The following is a 21,438-nucleotide window of genomic DNA, read 5'->3' on the forward strand; positions in this document are numbered from 1 at the left end:
GGCGCGTATGTGTGTGTGTGTGCAGTGTGTGTGTTTGTGCTTATATTGACCGATCGTGCAGACCATGTAATATAAAAAATAATATTCCAATCAATCGCAGGTGGATGAGAAATAAATCATTGTATTTGTTTGATGAAGACCTTTACAAGCACTGTGGTCGAGAGAATCATAGCAGTTGCTACTTTAATAATCCCTCATGTGAACTGAAAGGGCCATAGATATGACAGCGGAGCTCAAGCTCAATAAATATGTATTAAATATATATTTTTGTGACATATGAGGACACAAATGTGTATAATGACATAGGTATGACACAGGTATTACAAGGAGAGGGTGACTTATGAGGACATTGGCCATGTCCTTACTTTTCAAAATGCTTATGAATCATACAGGATGAGTTTTTTTAGAAAGTAAAAATGCAGAATGTTTCCTGTGATGGGTAGGTTTAGGGGCAGGGGCAGTGTTAACCATTACGCCTATGGAATGTCCCCACACTGTAAAATTTTTTTTTGCGATTTTGTTATTTCAACAAATTTTTTTCAGTAGAGATAACTAGATTGTCCAGACAACAAGGCATTTTAAGTTTTCTTGTCCTCAACTAGACTGAAAGTTAAGTGAACAAGTATAATTGTTGTTTTAACTCAAAAACATATGTTGAAATAACTACACTAGATTTTCTGTTGAATGAACAAGTATAATTGTTGTTTTAACTTAAAAACATAAGTTAAACTGTTCTGGATTTTACTCCAATTATACTTTAGTCTATTTATTTAACTACAGTAAACTAAACTTAATCTACTATGTGCAGCTGATTTATATACAACACTCTAATTATATAGATATGAGCACATTTATTTAACTTACCGTATTTAATACGTACCATTCCACACCATATAAACCAAGTCTTAATTCAAGGAGTCAATAGCTGTGTCCCAAAGTGAAGTGCGTGCACTTCGAAGGCCGCATTTGAAGTGCGATTACGTCATACCTGCACTACGAAGACTGTCCCAAAATGAAGGCTGCACCCTCTGAAGGCCGCATTTGAAGTGCGATTACGTCACAGCGGCACTACGTAGGCTGTCCCAAAGGGAGAGCTGCACCTCTGAAGGCTGCATTTGAAGTGCGATTGCGTCACAGCGGTGCGACGAAGGCTGCCGCAATTCATGAGCGACTTCAAAATGCGCCCTTCGGTCTCAGGCAAAGGAAGGGTACAGCAGATGGGACCTTCTCATAACTTCGCAGCCTTCCCTATCCCAGAATTCATAGCACACTGGTGACTACAGGATTTGACTAGTCCGCATTCCCGCAGCACTCGATCAGATTCCAGTTAAAGTAGCGGTCGGTAACTCAAGTGTAGCCTGGGTAACGTTACTATTGAACACAACAGCGCAAGCGCTAGAAGTAAATAAAACGTCCAACGTTAGTGCATTCACACAGTTCCCAGTTCCCTGCCCTGAGCAAGATGAACTTAAATTTCCCCAATTTTTAAATGCTATTTATTTCTCAACCATTATCTCAAGAAGATGAATCAGTCCATTATCACCCTTTTCGCTGTTTCTTTCTTTTTTCCCCATACACTTTCTTTAAATAGCCTTCAAAATATAATCTGCGCGGCGCTGTATTTTCGTCCTGCTCCCGCTATTCCGCACCGCACCATTCCGCTCGCGCAAAATTCACTCCGTGCTCACCCGCTATAAATTATTTTATTCCCGACCCGACTGATCCAGCTAAATTTAGATTTTGTTTCCAGAATCTATCTTTTAAATTTCCCTTACAGAAAGAGAGACACTGGATAGGAATTGTCCGTGCAATCATTTATTTTTCTTACAGCCTAAAGCTGTAGCCTATGTCAACACCGTAACTAAAACAAATATCACAGAAAAATAGGCTAAATCAAATGTGACATCTGTCACTCAGAATTATAAGAAAAAATACAAACAAACGAAAACTGCTGACTTAGATGCTAAAATAAAGTTTATATATATAGCTATATGAATGAATGTTCACTGACGACGGTCAACATCGATCCTCCAAAGGCTGAATGCGTGGCCGACACAGAACAATTTAAATGGCTAGCTTATTATTTTTTTATGCTAAATTAAGTTATTTGTAAATTAAATGAACTGCTGTCTATTGTTCATTTTCGTTAACTTCAAACGTAGGCTAAATTAAAGAGAAGTGGTTTTTCTATAGCCTAGCTATTGTTTATTTTTGTAATGCACGTTATAATTTGTAGCTACATTAAACACATTTATGTTTATACATATATTTTCTTGTCATGTAATTTAAAATGTGTAAATGAAAATAAATTGGTCTATTAGCCTACGTAGGCTTTTTACAATATAGCCTATTTATAGACGAATAAAATAACTTAAGTTTAACATTAGAAACAACAAATTTTTATTATCAGCCAAACCAGAAGAAAACACTTTTCTACACTTTCATTGCGCTGAGCGGGAGAAGCTGGAGCTGGACCGGGATGGGGAATAATGCTCAATAGAGACTCTGGGATGAGTACATATTTCCACTGTCCGCAGCTCTGCGGGGCCGAATCGGTCGACGGCTGCATGGCATGCCATAAAAAATGCATCTGAGATGAGTTGAATAAAAATAAGTAGGCCTACTTAAAAAAAAAAAAAAAAAAAAAAAAAAAAAAAAAAAAAAAACTTGGACGTATATAGGCTAAATGTTTAAAATATATTGTAACAGTTACATTTAACATAATAAATAAACTGTTAACTAATATTTGCAATTTGACAATATTTAACCGGCTACATATTTACATGCTTATGGTCCAGCCCATCGTCGCAGGCTTTGAAGCATGTCAAAACCCAATAGAAAGCTCAAAAAAAAAAAAAAATATATATATATATATATATATATATATATATATATATATATATATATATATATATATATATATATATATATATATATAAGTAGTAGTATATGCTCCATTTCTCTTTTTAAAATCTCCTCACGAACGTCCGCTGTCAGTTGTCAGAACCTGCTAGTCCATTAACGGCGCTTTGGTTCATTGTTGCCAAGTCTGAATGAGGTTGAATGAGGTTGCATTTAGGCTACTGTTGCTTTGGGGTGTTTGTAGCCTATAGTCCACAGGTTAAGTTGTCTTTACTTAAGCAATATTTCTACTGCCCGCGCCCCGCATTTTGGGATATTTTGGCCCATTCTGGCTGTGATTCCGATACTTTTGAATAACAATTGTAGGGGTTTTATTATTCAGACCTGGCAACCCTGTCCCTCGGTTCGCCCTTCGTGCACTTCGTGCACTTTGAAGGCGTGGCCTGGTCTGGCCTTCGAAGTGCATGGCCTTGGAAGTGCGCACCCTTCACTTTGGGACACAGCTAATGAGTAAAGAGTTTTTGTATTAACACGGCTAGTGAAAACAGCGCCATCTGGCGGAGAGGATAATTATGTACATCCAGGAAATGCACGTGCTGTGTGCGCGCGCCCCCGTATCCCCTCCCCCACCGACTGACAGACCAGACGCCATTTCCATTCAATCGCAATGCTGAGCAAATGAGTAGTGTTTACACCGGCAAAGTGTTTTATCCTTTTACGGCCTATGGTTTTATCTCATTAACAGTATGAAGTTTATAACATTATATTGTGGTAGGATGGTATGTGTGTGTGTGTGTGTGTGTGTCCGTGCGCACCTAAACTTAGAGATATCTTCTTTGACTCGCGGTGCAGAGCGGAGGATAGAAACAGGCGACTGAGGCGAGAGAACTTTTTCACAGGGAAATATTATAAAGTAAGTGTTTTATCTCATTGACCATTTGTTTTTCATAATTTATTTATTTATACCAATATGTAACTTATATGCTGTGCGCGTTTAAACGAGCCAAAATTTTTCTCTCAGGGGACATGACTCACCGTGCAGTGCAGACATGGAGTTTACTTTCAACCAAGATAACACAAAGTAAGTTATGTGTTTAACCTCATCTACAAAGTGTATTTATGACATTATATTGTTTTATAATTATATTTGTGTGTGTGTGTGTGTGTGTGTGTGTGTGTGTTGTGCTCCCAGAGCCGTTGAAATACAGAGTTCCTAACGTTACACGCTTTTACCTCGCGGGGTTCATGGAGCTCTCAACAACTCGCGCCGTCTATTTGTTCGAATGGTTGGAGGTGGACAGCAGTTTCACTATATTTGCTGCAATTTCTGGTAAATATTAACTTTATGAATTTAAATAATATCAAATTGTGAAATTTGAAGTATTAATACATAATATAATATAAATACAATAGTATGAATTCAGCCCTACACTGTTAATTATTTCCCTGTTAAATAACAGGAAATTACTGGCAGCAGGGTTACCATTATTTTCCTGTTATTTAAACAGTTAATTCATGTTAATGTTTTTTTACAGCGCACTCCCCGTAATGTTTTTCAACAGGAATTTACTGTGAATCACAGAAAAAACAGGAAACAACTGGCAGCAGTGTTACCATTATTTTCCTGTTAAATAACAGAAATATTTAATTTTAAAAAATATTTAAAATATTTAATCACAATATAAAATTTTGTTTCCATTAAATATTGTTAATTAGGGTTAGTATATAATGTGTACTGATTGTTATAGACATATTCTAACTTGAGTTAATACAAGAATAGGCATAATCCATCAGATAACACTTAGTGGAAAAAAAGTGAAAAAAAACCCCGAATAATTCTGTGTTGAAATTAACTTTTTTTTTATTGTAATACAAACAAACACTGAAAGGTAAATCCTTACAAATGTAAGCACACATGGATCAGACCAATCACAGAAATATACATTTCATATTCATTGCTGATGGAAAATAGCAACTGTGTCTAGCAAAGACACTTGAATTTTGCGCTAAGTCAGTGCAAGATAAGGCCCTAAACTTCAACATTTAAAGGTGCACTATGTAGTATTTTAGTAGTAAAAAATCCAAAATCCACTAGGCCAGTGTTATATATTTTATTCAGTTGAGTACTTACAATATCCCAAATGTTTCCTACTATTTGTAAATTGTGAGAAATTTGCTATTTTAACTAAGGACCCGGGATGTTTCAGCATTGCGTTTGAGCGAGGCGCCTGTAAATCGCGTCATATCTGCGTTACCCTCGGTTTTATTCTGCAGAAGCGCTTTTCTCTTAGCAGTGTGAACATGTCACAGCAGCGCCGAGCGAACACAAAGACTAACGTCATATCATTTTAAACACACTTAAATGTATCTAATATGATAAACAGATCTGCTTTACCTTATAATCAGGACCAGAAAAAGCAGAATTGCGCGCGCCCGACTGTGTCCCGTCCCGTCATAATAAAAGTCCCCGTACTCGCGAGCTGTGTGTTTGTATAACAGTCGCTACAGCGGCCGTGCTCAGCTCCACAACACTCGGTCCTGATCTGCTTTACACTACAGTAACGTTAATAGCCGCATCCATGAACATGATTTCTGCCCGAGTCCTATTTTCCACCGGCTGTGAGGTGAAGACCACATGTCCCAAGATACTGCGCTCACACATGGCGTCATCAAACACCGCCTTTGTTTAGAATAGGCGCCCTCCAGTGGACGGAAAGTTGAATAGTGCACCTTTAATGTTCCCTGAACTGCTAAAATTCAGCTAAAAAGGCTCAAACCAAGGATATACGCTGACTCCTGGTCACATCAAATGTTACACATAGGCTCAGATTAATCACAAACAAATCTCATTTTCTCATGTTCGTGGCTTAAAAAGTAGCACATATATTTTTAAACCAAATACATTTGTAATGACCTTCCCCTTTAAATTGCTTCGCTCTGCACCACCACTAGGGGGCAATAAACGTATATAAGTAAACAGGAAACAGAGTAATGGCAGTTCACAATTGTTCACGTTTGTTCTCAAGCTAACATCAACTTGGGAAACGGGTTCAAACTTAAGTATCCCTTTGGCAAGCAGAGCGAGGTATGTTTACTTTGGTTTCGTGTATTTCTTTGGTAATATTTGTGGATTAATTTGGACGGTGTTAAATGTGTAGTTAATGTAGTGAATGTTTGTCTATATTGTGAATGTTTGGTGGAGTGTGTTTTCCTTGAAATTTATGTTTTGTTTCTTTGTTATTTGTTTTTCTTTGTAGTTTTACGGTGCCATGTGCTACAATGCTATTGTTATGGTGCACAGAGAGAACTGTTCAACAAAGAAGTGAGACCATGAACACTTCAGCAATGTGTTTTATTGCATCTGAGTAAAAATAAACCAAGAGCACCCGTCAGAAACTCTCTGCCTCATTCTTCGACGTCAAAGGGCCGCTACAGTAAAACTCGCTGCTTCATCTGGCGTTTTTGCATCGCGTGGCTGTTGTCTCTTTGCATGACTGGGATCTGACGCTGCAGCTAAAGCTTTCTTCGAGTCACTGTTGTGTGCATCGCATCAGCAAGAGACTGGTTCCACGTAAGGACTGCGATATTATACAGTCAACTTGGAACACTTTTATTCACGAAAGACTTAAGGTAACTGCAAATTAACGTTGTTGTTACGGACTCACGAAAGAAAAAAAAAAAAAAAAAAAAAGAAAAAAAAAATGACTTGATTAAGTGAAACTTTTACAATTTAAGAGATTTGTGGCTTGTAAACATTTCTGAATTTTATATTAAGTTTATAAACGAAAGGGTGATTATTGTTGAAGTGAAGTTATGGATTTGAGTATTCGTCTTACAAAGTATCGACTGTCATAGTTTAATGCTGGGTTTATGTTTGTGGTATGCTTAACAAATGAGTGTAAAGGTTTGAATGTCAATTTATAATTGTGTTGCATATATACGGTTTGACTAATTTCTGTTTGCGAAATATGTGTGTCAATATAGATGTCTGATATGAGTAATTTATGCTCTAAGTTGTAGACAGACAAAATGGAAGACACAGTTGAGCAAACGGTAGCACACGCAAGTCAAAACCCAGTTCCTGATAAGGATTTAAACAGTTCTACAGGAGGGCAACAGGTTAGATCAAGATCGAGCTCTCGAAAAAGAAATCGTACAGAGAAAGGCCTAGAGATGCATAAACAGGAGGCAATAAAGCATGAGAAAGCCTTTAATAAAGCTTATGACTTGTGGAAGCAGACAGCTAAAGAAACTCGGTCTAAATTGAAAACTTTATGCACAGGTGAAGAGCTTGAACAAATTTTAAGGGACATTCAAACTAGGCACGATATAGTTACCCAGCATTATGCTCCTTTGTTGCGCAATCAAACTACAACGCCAGCAATCGTTAAAAGAGTAGATGTTTGTGCTACTCTGACTGAAGAAATCAGTGATTTGGTGAGCAAACGAATTGAAACTGTAGATGAGAGCCATAAAAAGGAAGTTGTGAAAGAAAGAATAAGGCAGATATTAAATAAAGATGAGTATGAATCTATCTTTGGTTACACCAATACAGATACTATCATCTCAGAATTATCACAGACTTCAGAATGCTTATTAGCAGCATTAGAGACCTCCTCCAAAGCTTCTAGTAAGCGAGCCGATGCAGAAGCAGACCTTGCAGCCAATGTAGAGCAAGTGAAGGCTATGCAAGAAATTCACAATCAGCAAGCCCGATTAGTTAAGATGGAGAAGGACTGGAAGCTGAACGAAGCACGAATGCAAGCAGAGATGAAACAGAAAGAAAAGGACATGCACCTAAGACTCGAGGCAGAAAGGTCAAAGCTGCAGCTGCTACAAGCAGAAAAGGAAGTTAAGGTAGCCGCAGCTCGAGTCAAGGCCTACAACAATTGTGAGGGCAACCTTGAAGATGAGGAGGTGAGAGGTAATGCAACTCAGTCGGGATGCAGAGAGGTTGATTACGAATGTCTTTCCCAACAGCCACTTCATAAGGTAAAGACAACTCAAGAGACTGAGGACTTAGCTAAAGTGTTAGCAAACTCTCTAAGCATAAGTCGATTACCTGCTCCAGAGCCAATGACTTTTATTGGTGATCCTTTGAGGTTCATTGATTGGAAAATGTCCTTCACGGCACTTATTGACCATAAATTAATTCCAGCAAGCGAGAAGATGTTCTACTTGAAAACCTATCTGGCTGGAGATGCTCGTAAAGCTGTGGAAGGTTTCTTTTATAGAAATTCCGAAGATGCATACCAGGGCGCCTGGAAGGTTCTGGAGGAGAGGTATGGAAATCCGTTCATTGTTCAGAGAGCTTTTCGAGAAAAAATTATGAGATGGCCTAAGGTGGGAGCAAATGATTCTCTTTCTTTGCGAGAGTTCACTGACTTTCTACAAGGTTGTGTTGAAGCTATTCCACATGTTAAAGGTTTGGCTATTCTGAACGACTGTGAGGAAAATTATAAACTACTCAAGAAATTACCAGAGTGGATTGTGCGTAAATGGAACAAAATTGTGGTTGAAGAAATGGATATGACTGGTGAGTTTCCAAGCTTTAAGAGATTTGTAGAGTTCTTGCAGAAGGAGTCTAAGATGGCTTGCTGTCCTTTTACTTCTCCACTTCTCATGAGTTCTAAGATTCCAGATGAGAGATTTCCCAAACGAGCCAAAGCCTTTAACACAAAGGCTCAAGTTAAAGATTCAACAAGACAAGAAATTAAGATGACATTATGTTCTGTTTGTAAGAGTGAAGCACATAGTATTGTAAAATGTCCTATCTTTGCAGAAAGGCCCATGGATGACAAGAGGTCTTTTATTCGTGAGAATCATCTCTGTTTTGGATGTCTGAAAAGGGGGCACATTTCTAAAGACTGCAAAAGACGGCATATTTGTGGCACATGTAGCCTGCGCCATCCCACCTGTTTGCACGAAGATAAAGACAAAGGGCCTCTGAAGGTATCAAGAATAGATTTTACCCCTACAGGAGTGAACGCGAGTCAAGAAGTTCAAAGGGTTATGTCTCATGCAGTAACACAACGTGAGTCTGCTACCTCTAGTATTGTTCCTGTCTTTATTTCAACAGTGGAGGAGCCACATAATGAGATCCTTACTTATGCTTTACTTGATACACAGAGCGACACAACTTTTATTTTGAAAGATTTTCTTGATGAGTTCCAAGTAAGCAGTGAAGCAGTGAAGTTGAGACTTAGTACTATGACGACCACAGATACAGTCACTACAAGTAGAAGGGTTGGTCGTCTGCAAGTGCGAGGACTCCAAGGTGGGAAATGTATTAAAATTCAGCAAGCCTATACATGTGATTTTATTCCTGTGGATAAAGCTTATATTCCAACCAGAAAGACTGCGTTGCAGTGGCCTCACCTTAAGCATATAGCCAATGAGTTGTCACCACTTCAGAGCTGTGATATAGGATTGTTGATTGGATATGATTGTCCTTCAGCTTTGGCACCCTTAGAGGTCATCATCGGCAATGAAAATGAGCCTTTTGCACAGAAAACAGAGCTGGGTTGGAGTATTATAGGTCTTTGTAATCCCCACCTGGATAGACAAGGAAGTCAAAGTTTCGTTCATCGAGTCTCAGCAAAAGAAATATCAGTTCCATCAGCTAATGAGGTCTTAAAGGTATTAGAGTCAGACTTCAATGAAAAGAGTTATGAGGACAAATATGTGTCCCAGGAAGATGTTCGTTTTATACGTCTTCTTAGTAATAACATCAAACAAAAAAAAGATGGACATTTTCAACTGCCCCTTCCTTTCAAGAGCAGCAGTCCTCCTTCATTACCTAATAACAAAAAGCTTGCTATGATACGGTTGCAGCACTTAAGGAAGAAGCTGAAGTCAAACCAACAGTATTATGATAAGTATAAGGCCTTCATGGAAGAAATGTTCAGCAGGGGGGATGCAGAGGTGGCTCCTAGAATATGTGATGGAGAAACAGTGTGGTATATACCACATCATGGTGTTTTCCACCCTCATAAGTTAGACAAGTTGAGGGTGGTATTCGACTGCTCTGCAAAGTTTTGTGGCATTTCTCTGAACGACACTCTCCTCACTGGTCCAGACTTGATCAATTCGTTGGTGGGAGTACTTTGCCGGTTCCGGAAGGAAGCTGTTGCCGTGACATGCGATATCGAAAAGATGTTCCATCAATTCCATGTTCCTCCTAATGAAAGAAACTACTTGAGATTCTTATGGTGGGAGAAAGGAGATTTGGAAGGAGAACCCCAAGAATATAGAATGACTGTACACCTTTTCGGCGCTGCTTCATCTCCTGGATGTGCCAACTTTGGTCTCAAATATCTAGCAGAGCAGTATAAATCTGAGTGTCCTGCGGCTTCGTCATTCGTGAAGAAGAACTTTTACGTTGATGACGGCTTGATTTCAGTCCCACTGATACAGGAAGCGAAAGAGTTGATTGTCAAAACGCAAACCTTGTGCAAGCATGGAGGGTTACGCCTTCATAAGTTTAATTCAAATGTGAAAGAAGTTCTTCACTGTGTGGATTCTTCAGAGTGGGCAATAACTACCAAATTGCTTAACCTGAATCCTGAAGTAACTCTTGGAACACTTGTTCTTGGAACTCAGTGGTCTATGAAAGATGACACATTTGGTTTTGATATCAAACTGAAAGATCAGCCTTCCACACGTCGGGGTGTTTTGTCCATTGTTGCTTCTTTGTTTGACCCTATTGGGTTTGTCGCTCCCTTCCTTTTGAAAGGAAAATGTATTTTACAGGAGCTGTGCCGTAGAAATATTGGATGGGATGATCCTCTTCCTGATGATTTGTTCTTACAGTGGGAAGAGTGGAAAAGTAGTTTTCAGGACTTGAAAGATTTTAGCATTCCAAGATGCTATCATCCACCATCTTTCAGTAACATAATCTGGACAGAACTGCACCATTTCTCTGATGCAAGCAACCTAGGGTATGGTGCATGTTCTTATCTTAGATTTAAGAACGACAAAGAGGAAGTACACTGTAGTCTTGTAATGTCAAAAGCTCGAGTTGCACCCACCAAGATCAAAAGTATTCCGAGATTGGAATTGTCTGCTGCCGTAGTTTCTGCCAGAATGAGTGTTATGTTAAAGGCCGAACTGGAAATGAAGATCGATCAAGAGTTCTTTTGGACTGATTCGCAGGTTGTATTAGCATATGTTAACAATGAAGCCAGAAGATTTCATGTGTTTGTTGCAAATCGTGTCCAGTTAATTAGAGAAATCACAAGTCCAAGCCAGTGGTATTATGTTAATACATCTGAAAATCCTGCAGACCATGTTTCTAGAGGTCTTCTGGTCTCAGACATATCCTCAACAAACTGGATGTCAGCACCCAAATTTCTATGGAAACAAGATGTGTGTCCAACTCCCAACCTTTCAAATAATCTACTTGTGGGAGACCCTGAAGTTAGACTAGTTCAAGCATTTGTGACCAAAGGGGGTGTTAGGTCGGACTTTCTTGAACGATTTGGTAAATTTCCATCCTGGAGAACCCTCATCAATGTCATTGCTAGAATAAAAAGGCTAGCCATAAGACAGAAAGGTCTTAAGGATATTGTGACTGTAGAAGAACATGAAAGGGCATCTGAGGTTATTATTAAGCTCATTCAACAACAGGCTTTTTCCCAAGAGATCAGAGCAATTCAGGGAGGAAACGTTCTTCAGAAATCAAGTTCGCTTTTCCATCTCAATCCAGTCTTGAAAGGAGGTCTTCTTCGTGTTGGAGGAAGGTTGAAGCAGTCTTCTCTCAGTGAAGAGGTCAAGCATCCAGTGATTTTGCCAAAAGATAGCCACATCACTAAACTCATTTTGACACACTACCATGCCAAAATTTGTCATCAAGGAAGGTATCAAACACTCATGGAACTCAGAGCAAATGGATTTTGGGTTATCGGCGGCAGTAAATCTGTAGCTAAGTTGATCTACAAATGTGTGCAATGTAGAAAGCTCAGGCGTCCAGTAGAGGAGCAGCAAATGGCGGAGCTTCCTAAAGAACGGACTGAAGCCTCTGCCCCTTTCTGCTACACTGGTATGGACTGCTTCGGCCCATTTATCATAAAGAAAAGTCGAAAGGAGTATAAAAGGTATGGTCTTCTTTTTACTTGCCTTTCTTCAAGAGCCGTCCATATCGAAATGTTAGAGGATCTGTCAACGGATATGTTCATCAATGCTCTAAGGTGTTTCATCAGCCTCCGGGGAGCTGTACGTCAACTTTATTGTGATTGTGGCACAAATTTTGTGGGAGCTAGAAATGAACTTCGTGAAGCTCTTAAAGAATGTGACATTAAAACACTGGAAGCATTTCTTGGTGAGAATCAGTGTGAGTTCATCTTCAATGCTGCGTCAGCCAGTCACTCTGGTGGTGTCTGGGAACGCCAAATTAGGACCGTGCGAAATGTATTAAATGCTACACTTTCTCAGTGCCCAGGTAGACTTGATGACTCGTCCCTTCGAACATTGTTTTACGAAGCAATGGCTATCGTTAACAGTCGACCATTAACTATAGATGGAATAAATGACCCCAAGTCACTGGAACCCTTAACTCCAAACCATCTTATTTTAATGAAATCTAAGATTGCTCTTCCTCCTCCTGGGAAATTCTTGAAGGAAGACATGTATGCTACAAAAAGGTGGCGCAGAGTCCAGTACTTAATTGAACAGTTCTGGAGTCGCTGGAAAAGAGAGTATCTTCTGAATATTTCCACACGACAGAAGTGGCATGTACCTCGACGTAATCTCAAGGTGAATGACATAGTCATCATCAAAGATGACATGTTGCCCAGGAACCAATGGCAGTTAGGTCGAGTTGTCGAGGTCATTCAAGGGAGCGATGGCTTGGTCCGACGAGTTAAAGTTCTAACAGGAGAACGAAAACTGAAAAGCAAGTTAGGGCACCACACTAAACCTTCAGTCATTGAGCGACCGATTCAAAAATTAGTGGTTCTACTTGAGAGTGAATGATTTATTAATGCAGACGACACTCTTGCATTACGCAATTAGGGTTAGCACAAGGGTAGTTATTTATTTATGTATTTTTGTGTTGAAAAGGGTCATTGGAATTTAAAATCATGTATGATTTGGTGTTATAACATGAAATTTTAATTTTAACATGATTTGGTGGGAGTGTAATGACCTTCCCCTTTAAATTGCTTCGCTCTGCACCACCACTAGGGGGCAATAAACGTATATAAGTAAACAGGAAACAGAGTAATGGCAGTTCACAATTGTTCACGTTTGTTCTCAAGCTAACATCAACTTGGGAAACGGGTTCAAACTTAAGTATCCCTTTGGCAAGCAGAGCGAGGTATGTTTACTTTGGTTTCGTGTATTTCTTTGGTAATATTTGTGGATTAATTTGGACGGTGTTAAATGTGTAGTTAATGTAGTGAATGTTTGTCTATATTGTGAATGTTTGGTGGAGTGTGTTTTCCTTGAAATTTATGTTTTGTTTCTTTGTTATTTGTTTTTCTTTGTAGTTTTACGGTGCCATGTGCTACAATGCTATTGTTATGGTGCACAGAGAGAACTGTTCAACAAAGAAGTGAGACCATGAACACTTCAGCAATGTGTTTTATTGCATCTGAGTAAAAATAAACCAAGAGCACCCGTCAGAAACTCTCTGCCTCATTCTTCGACGTCAAAGGGCCGCTACAACATTGTTCATTATAACGAAATACTGAACCTCAACACTTAGTGTTACCTAAACCACTAAAATTCATCATGTATGAATACATTCAACAATTAAAGGAAAAAGCCACCATTTTTAGAAATAGGGCTTATTCAACTTCTTTCCTACATTTAGATATGTGGACAAATGCATTTTTGTCTCAGTGCATGCATTGTTTCAGTTTGGCAGGGTCGCCACTAGCTTCTCTAACGTCTCGAGTAAAAGTTACTTGATATTCACAACAAATACAAATAGCGATGCAGATTAAGACTAGCCGATTTATAGGCAGATATTGACTTTTTTATTTATTTTATTGGACTATTTTATGGGGAAGCACAGGCGAAGCAGAGATATCACACTAGGGATGTTAACCGATGACCGTTTGATCGATGGTTGACTGTATCAACGTTAACAGATCAAAGTTGTCGGTTAAAAAAAAAGTGATCTCTAAATTAGGCTAAGACAGTGGACTAAATGCTACTACAGTTAGCCATCTCATTTCAAAATCTGTTTCTGTGAAGTGAACAAATCCCTCACACTCAATTTTTCATAACTCGTCTGTTTGTACTTTATAAACCAATAAAAAACATTTGGCACGAGGTCACAGCGTTTGGGTTTGCGTGCTCTCAAGGTTTGCCAAAAGTAAACAGGCTAACACTCGAGGTTAGAGCCAGGGCAGATGACAGTATGAAGCGTCATTCCGCATAAGATGGGCTTACATTTGGAAATATATTACATCTACATTTCAGTGGTAATACATAAGGTGTTGATCATGTTAGCACTACCTCAAACTAAAGCGGCGTCTCTTCGGAGCTGTCATTTTCTTAAGTGAGCCGGGCAATGTTTCAAATGAACTTCTAACACTAGACAAATGCCTTTATTTTCAACGCAATCGCCTTGTACCCAAACCATTCCGAAAACTGAGGAGCCATTTGTTTCAATTACAAACAAGCTCCTCGGTGCCAGGTTTGTGGGACTCATGTTTCGCGCTGTAGAGGATTTAAAAAAAAGTGACGTGAGTGGAAGGGAGGCGGTGGTGGTGCCGGGACAGTGTGTGTGAGAGCGGGAGGCAAAGCGGCAGAGAGATCATAGAGAAAGGCGACAGAGTTGCGAAATTGCAGGCGCGGCTCGCGGCTGTTATTTCAAATATTTCGGCTGTTATATTTTAAACTAATCTGTTAACCGGTTTCAACCGGCTAATGAGGCTCGGTGGTTGGTCAAATTTTTTTTCCCGTTTTCGCCATCCCTATATCACACAACACACTGCGATCACTCAACAGCCAAAGGACGTGAGGATGAGAGCAGTGATATATCTGCCTAGGAAATCGCCTAGTTTTAATCTGCATCGCTATTTGTACTCGTTGTGAATACGCAGGCAACAAGAAACAAGAACAATGCATGCAGTGAGACAAAAATGCATTTGCCCACATATCTAAATGTAGGAAAGAAGTTGAATAAGCCCTATTTCTAAAAACGGTGGAGTGTTCATTTAATAAAGAGCAATAAAAAATAAAAACACTGTCACTGCTTAGACAAGAACCATTTTCTCAAACCAGACAATGAGGATCCTTTTGCAAAGTCTCGGGTCTGTGAGAGAGAGAGAGAGAGAGAGAGAGAGAGAGAGAGAGAGAGAGAGAGAGAGAGAGAGAGAGAGAGAGAGAGAGAGATATGAGTTCCATAATTTCACATGTTTTATCCAAAATTATATCACATGGCTTGACCTAACAAAAGCTAATTTTAGACACAAAGTGTTACTCACCATTTTCAAATCAAAAAAGATCAGGGATGGACGGATGAGGGATGGTTACTCTACATTTACATCTGTAACTAAAAAACAAACAAATGTAAACACTGATCTACAACTCAATGATAATCAAAACAGCAAAAACAACAACACAAAATATGGTACAATATGTCAATAGAATTAAAAGATAATAGCTGTTCACATAGCTAGACAATGCACTAGCTGTTTTTGCTAGATTTACCTCATTGATAAGCTAAAACCTACGTTACACATAAAATAGTCACACCAGCATGTCTGTAGCCCAAACAGCTATAATCCATCAAAAGATGAGCCGCTGACATGAATTCATCAAATACATTCTTAGACTAACTATCTAGCATCGTAAACAGCTATCAGTAAATAGATTTGTGTCAGCAGTTTGATTTTCAGGATGAATCTGCTTTAACCAAACGTGCACATGGCAACGAATTTCAAACAAACTTGACCACGGGAATGCTATTTAAAAGTCCAGGCCATATGTTTATAGATTTGGATCTTACTTATTTGAACGTCCATTGATGTATGTTTCTAAACATTAATTGACAAACTATCGAAACGTTGCTAGCTTGAATCACATTGGCTCAACAGCTAACGTTACATTTATAATTTCATGTGGTTTAAGTCCGTGGCGTTTTTAGTATACATCAACATCACCAATATATATATTAAAACTATGCATGACTTTTAAGAAACTCTTTAATCTCACCGTATTATTGTGATTCTGGTCGATGTAACCACCGCGATCTTTCGACATGGATCTCCGTGTTCGCTGCAGGTTCAAATTGCGCCTTCTATGCTCAGAATGAAAAAATACTGTATGAACATGTTATTTCATATAGCGGCGCCAAAACAGGCGCCTGCCAGCGTGCTGCGCGCGTCATGCGAATATTTACACCATGTTCAGAAAGAACAAGTCACACACACACACACACACACACACACACACACACACACACACACACACACACACACACGAAGCGCAGTTAATCAACTATAAATGTACAGGGCGTCTCGCGTAAAATCCTGTAATAAAAGGCTTACACCTACGTTAGTAATGGATTGTAGCCTACCGTTGACTATTGACTGAATCAGTCGTTGTTTAGCAACCTAAAAAACGACATAAATGGCTACTTCTCCACTGATAAATAACCTAGATAAATAACTTTTATTTAACTATAGCATAAGCATAAAATTGCATATCGGCATCTCCAAACCAACATCTTTGCTTGAATTTTCGATTTTGCGGTTAAATAACAAAAATTAGGTGTTATTTAACAATGAGGTGTTAAATAACAAAAATGAGATGTTATTTAACACATATTTCCTAAAATTAACAGTAAGGCGCAGTTATTAAAAATAACAGGTTAATCATGTTGAAATTTGGGTGTAAATTAACAGAAACATTTAACAGTGTAATTAAATCACATTGAGTCATTGTACAGTGTAAACATTGCAACATGTTGTCAATAAGCCTATACAATGTTTTTTTTTTTTTTTTTTAATGTTTTTATCTATTGCTCCTTGACAAGAAACTGAACTGGTTTACGGATCGGATGAAACTACATCTCGCTTCACTGCATGGTCTCTCTCTCAGATCGCCATCAGATACAGATAAGTTTCATGAAACTCCTTGAAAATTATTAAATGTGAGTTTGAATCGATACAGGTAAAATAAATAACTATTAAAGGGTAAGTTCACTCAAAAAGGAAAATTACCTCATGATTTACTCACCCTCAAGCCATACTAGGTGTATTCCAGACGAATACAATCGGAGTTATATTTAAAAAAAATCTAAAGCATTATAAATGGCAGTGAATGGCAGTCCAAATTTTTAAGCCCAGAAAAAAGTGCATCCATCCATTGTAAAAGTAATCCACATGGCTCCAGGGGGGTTAATAAAGACATTCTGATGTGAATCGATGGGTTTGTAATGTAAAAAGTTATAATGTAAAATATGTAGCTTCTGGCGCGACGGCCTTCCGTATTAAAGTTACGGAAAAAGTGTAACTGGCACGGCGATGTCGTCGGATGTAGAGGGGAAGAAAAACGCAACTGGCGCAGCGACGGCATCGGACATGGTGTAAAAAAACGTAATTGCCGCGACAATGACGTCGGACGTGGCGTAAACCTTTTGAACTTCGAGAGGCATTACACTTATTTCGTAAGTTGAAGGAAGTCCGCCAGAAGCCTTTATTAACCCCCCGGAGCCTTCTGGATTATTTTTATAATGGATACAGGGCTTGACATTAAGCATGTTCATGTGCTTGTCCGGAAAAAAGTTTGATATTTTGTGTGTGTGTGTGTGTGTGTGTGTGTGTGTGTGTGTGTGTGTGTGTGTGTTTGTTTTAAATATAATTTATTCTGAAGCAATATGCTGACCAGTATTCAATCAGCTTTGACATATTTAAATCTGCATATTTGTGAATTTTTTAATGATTATTTTTTACCTTATATAAAGGGCATTTCCCCTCTAATCTTATTAAATATAGGCTATGCTTCAGGTTTCATTTTATATTGTAAAATTTGATCTATACATTAATTTAAAATAAGACACTATAAGGGCTGTTACCAATCACATTAAATAATTTACACTGAAAAATTTAATTTGCATTAAATAATGTTTTGAAATTTGTATTTTTGGATAGACCAATAATGTTTAAACATCAAACCAAACCTCCAGTAGGTGGTAGCAGGTGGCCGTTTTAATGAGTGAGTCATTGAGTCGTTCATTCAAACGATTCATTCAAACGCTGAATCGTTCAGTAACACTCATGTTGCTGTGACGTGTTGCGGTTCTGCTGTGAATGATTTTCACTGCTGAAATAGAACAAAACATTAAATATTGCTTCTTAAATGTAAGTGACTTTAAGGGAATGTTAATTTAAGTGAATGTTAATTAATTGTTTTGCTATGAACTGTCATATGAAGTCAGTGTCATTTTCAGTCGTGGTGGTATTCAGGAAAACGGGTCAAGTGTTGTAATGTCTTCTCTAGAGGCTGCACAAGTGTCAACAGCGCGACCTTGTTATCGTCAGTTCATCATATATTATTATCCACTATCAATCGCCACTTACACTAAATTAATGCAATCATTCTTGCATTTTGGTGATTCGCTAGCTATTATTTGTTTTAATCAGGTCCATCGGGCAAGTAAAATTCTCTTTCACTTGTCCCTTCGAAAAATCCACAAGCGTTAATGTCGAGCCCCGGGATAGATGCACTTTTTTTCTGGGCTTCAAAATTTGGGCAGCCATTCACTGCCATTTATAATTTTTGGATTAGCCAGAACTTTTTTTAATATAACTGATTCAGGGCTCGACATTAACGCTTGTCTGGGACAAGTGAAAGAGAATTTTACTTGCCCGATGGACAAGGGCCTGATTAAAACAAAAGATAAACTAACGTTAGCGAATCACCAAAATGCAAGAATGGTTGTGCATTAATTTAGTGTAAGTGGCGGTTGATAGTGGATAATAATATATGATGAAATGACGATAACAAGTTTGCGCTGTTGACACTCGTGCAGCCTCGAGGAGAAATTACAACACTAGAGCCATTTAAGCTGTTTCCTGAATACAATCACGACAGAAAGTGACTCTGATTTCATATGACGGTTCCATAAACATTACATTAACATTCACTTAGTCACTTACATTTTAGATGCAATATTGAGTGTGTTTGTTCTATTTCAGCAGCGAAAATCGTTCACAGCAGAACCGTAACGCGTCTCACAGCAACTGAACGATTCAGTGTTTGAATGAATCGTTTGAATGAACGACTCAATGGCTCACTCATTAAGACGACCACCTGCTGCCACCTACTGGAGGTTTAGTTTCATGTTTAAACATACTTTCTAACATTTGTATTTGTCTATTCAAAACTACAAATCTCAAAACATTATTTAATGTAGTTGTGATTTTTCAGTGTAAATTATTTTATTTGATTGGTAACAGCCCTTATATTGTCTTATTTTAATTTAATGTATTGATCAAATTTAACAATATAGAATGAAACCTGAAGCAGTGCCTTTATTTAATAAGATTAGGGGGAAAATCCCCTTTATAAAAGGTAAAAATATCCTACATTTCAAATGATTCAATATTTTTTTTTAAATCACAAATATGCATATTTAAATATGTCAAAGCTGATTGAACACTGGGGAGAATATTGCTTCAGAATAAATTATATTTACAACGCACACACACACGGAAAAACAAAAAAATAGCGAACTTTTTTCCGGACAAGCACATTTTTTATTTGGCCAAGTGAATGAACGATTTGAAACAAGAATGTAATACACCTAGGATGGCTTGAGGGTGAGTAAATCATGGGCTAATTCTCACTTTTGGGTGAACTAACCCTTTAATATGACAGTGGTTTTAAATGTTGTTTTTGTTGCTTTTTTGCATTTGAATATTGCACTTTACTAGTAGATACAGCATGAAATAAACATGTATGAACATCAGAGAATATGTTTAAAGATACAGTACAATGTATGAAATCTGGATTGTCTCATGTAATCGCAGTGTTTCAACTGCGCAAACGTTAATAAACGTCAATAAATAGCTTTTAAGCAATGTCATGTCACATTTACCTCAGAAAAAATATTCTGTCAGCTAGAAAAAGTATATTTACTATATTGCATAGTTATTGTATTGCTGTTCTTTAGTATTTAATGTATGTTTGAATAAATATTTTATGACAGCACCACTTAAAATTTGTATCTGTCTCATTTTTTTCCAGCCAGATGATGATGAGAGAGACATTGTTCATGGGGTTAATGTAGGGCATCTTGACCATGAGTGAGGACATCAGACATGATAGTGCCTTCCCAGATGATGTTGTGGATGTGGATGTCATACTAGACGGAGATTGTGGTCATGGATCTAGAAGATGCCCTAAATGCCTTTGCCACACTGTTTGGGCTCGAGCTATGAGGTTATCCAACTTTTTATTTTATTTTTATTTTTAATCTAGGTTTAATGGTTGGGGAGAGCTGCAAAGCTGAAAAAAATGCAGTGAGGTAACACTGGTGCATATGTGCTGTTTATGCTCATTGATAAATGTACTGAAGCTTGAGAGCTTACACATTGTTAATTAAAATGAACTTAAATTAAGTTTAAATTAAAATGGTATAAAGCCAAATCAGAAGTGTTTAACAGTCTGTGCCGTTTCTTTTTGCAATTTTCTGAAGAAAGGACATTTCAGACCTTTTGTGTGGTTGTTTTTGGTGTTTGTTTTTGCAATAAATATAAATGTGTACTGATATGTGTTGCTGTGATTTTAATTTGCTATAGGTTTTATTCTAAATCAAATGTAATTTACAAATCAATATAGTAATGCAATTAATACTTATTAAAGCAGCTTTGCAACCAACTAAAGTGAAGTTATGATGACTAGAACATTTAAGTTCAGAAAACTGAAGTGAAGTTATGATGACTAGAACATTTAAGTTCAGAAAACTGAAGTGAAGTTATGATGACTAGAACATTTAAGTTCAGAAAACTGAAGTGAAGTTATGATGACTAGAACATTTAAGTTCAGAAAACTAAAGTGAAGTTAAGATGACTAGAACATTTAAGTTCAGAAAACTAAAGTGAAGTTATGATGACTAGAACATTTAAGTTCAGAAAACTGAAGGGGAAGTTTTTATTACTAAATGGAATTAGTTCAGATAACTTATCCAAATAAGTAAGAGAAACTTAAAAAAACCAATGCAAAAAGATAACAAAATATATTAAGTTAAGTCAACAAATAATTTTTTACAGTGCATATGTCACAAAAACAAACGTGTGTGTGTGTGTATGTGTGTGTGATTGTTTAAGGACTCAGGCCAGCTTAAACAAGTTCAAAACCATCACAGAAATTCTAATGATTTCTATTAAAATTAGGGCCGGGACTTTAACGCGTTAATTAAGATTAATTAACTACGGGACTTTAACGCGTTAATTAATTACTCAAAAAAATAACTAACATAATTTTAACCACACTTATTTTTGCACCGCGGAACGTTTTTCAATGAATGAGTTTCGACGGACCGATTATACTGGAACACCAACTAGCGCTCACCTCACGAGTCACGACAACAACACATGAACGAAGCTGATGAGACTG

At 37.9% G+C, this 21,438-nt stretch overlaps 2 long non-coding RNA genes across 2 annotated transcripts; one reads left to right on the forward strand and one right to left on the reverse strand.

Moving 5' to 3' along the window:
* The first annotated feature begins 3,595 nt into the window (after positions 1-3,595).
* On the forward strand, positions 3,596-20,590 carry LOC137047946 (uncharacterized). Its single transcript, XR_010899291.1, has 5 exons — positions 3,596-3,775; positions 3,884-3,943; positions 4,055-4,192; positions 16,853-16,969; positions 20,068-20,590. It is a non-coding gene; the product is annotated as an uncharacterized lncRNA (long non-coding RNA).
* LOC137048063 (uncharacterized) lies at positions 13,704-16,231 on the reverse strand. Its single transcript, XR_010899308.1, has 3 exons — positions 16,030-16,231; positions 15,300-15,367; positions 13,704-15,127 (listed from the first exon to the last, which is right to left on the reverse strand). It is a non-coding gene; the product is annotated as an uncharacterized lncRNA (long non-coding RNA).
* Positions 20,591-21,438: the final 848 nt, after the last annotated feature.

This window comes from Pseudorasbora parva, chromosome 19, assembly GCF_024679245.1.
Source record: "Pseudorasbora parva isolate DD20220531a chromosome 19, ASM2467924v1, whole genome shotgun sequence".
NCBI lineage: Eukaryota > Metazoa > Chordata > Actinopteri > Cypriniformes > Gobionidae > Pseudorasbora > Pseudorasbora parva.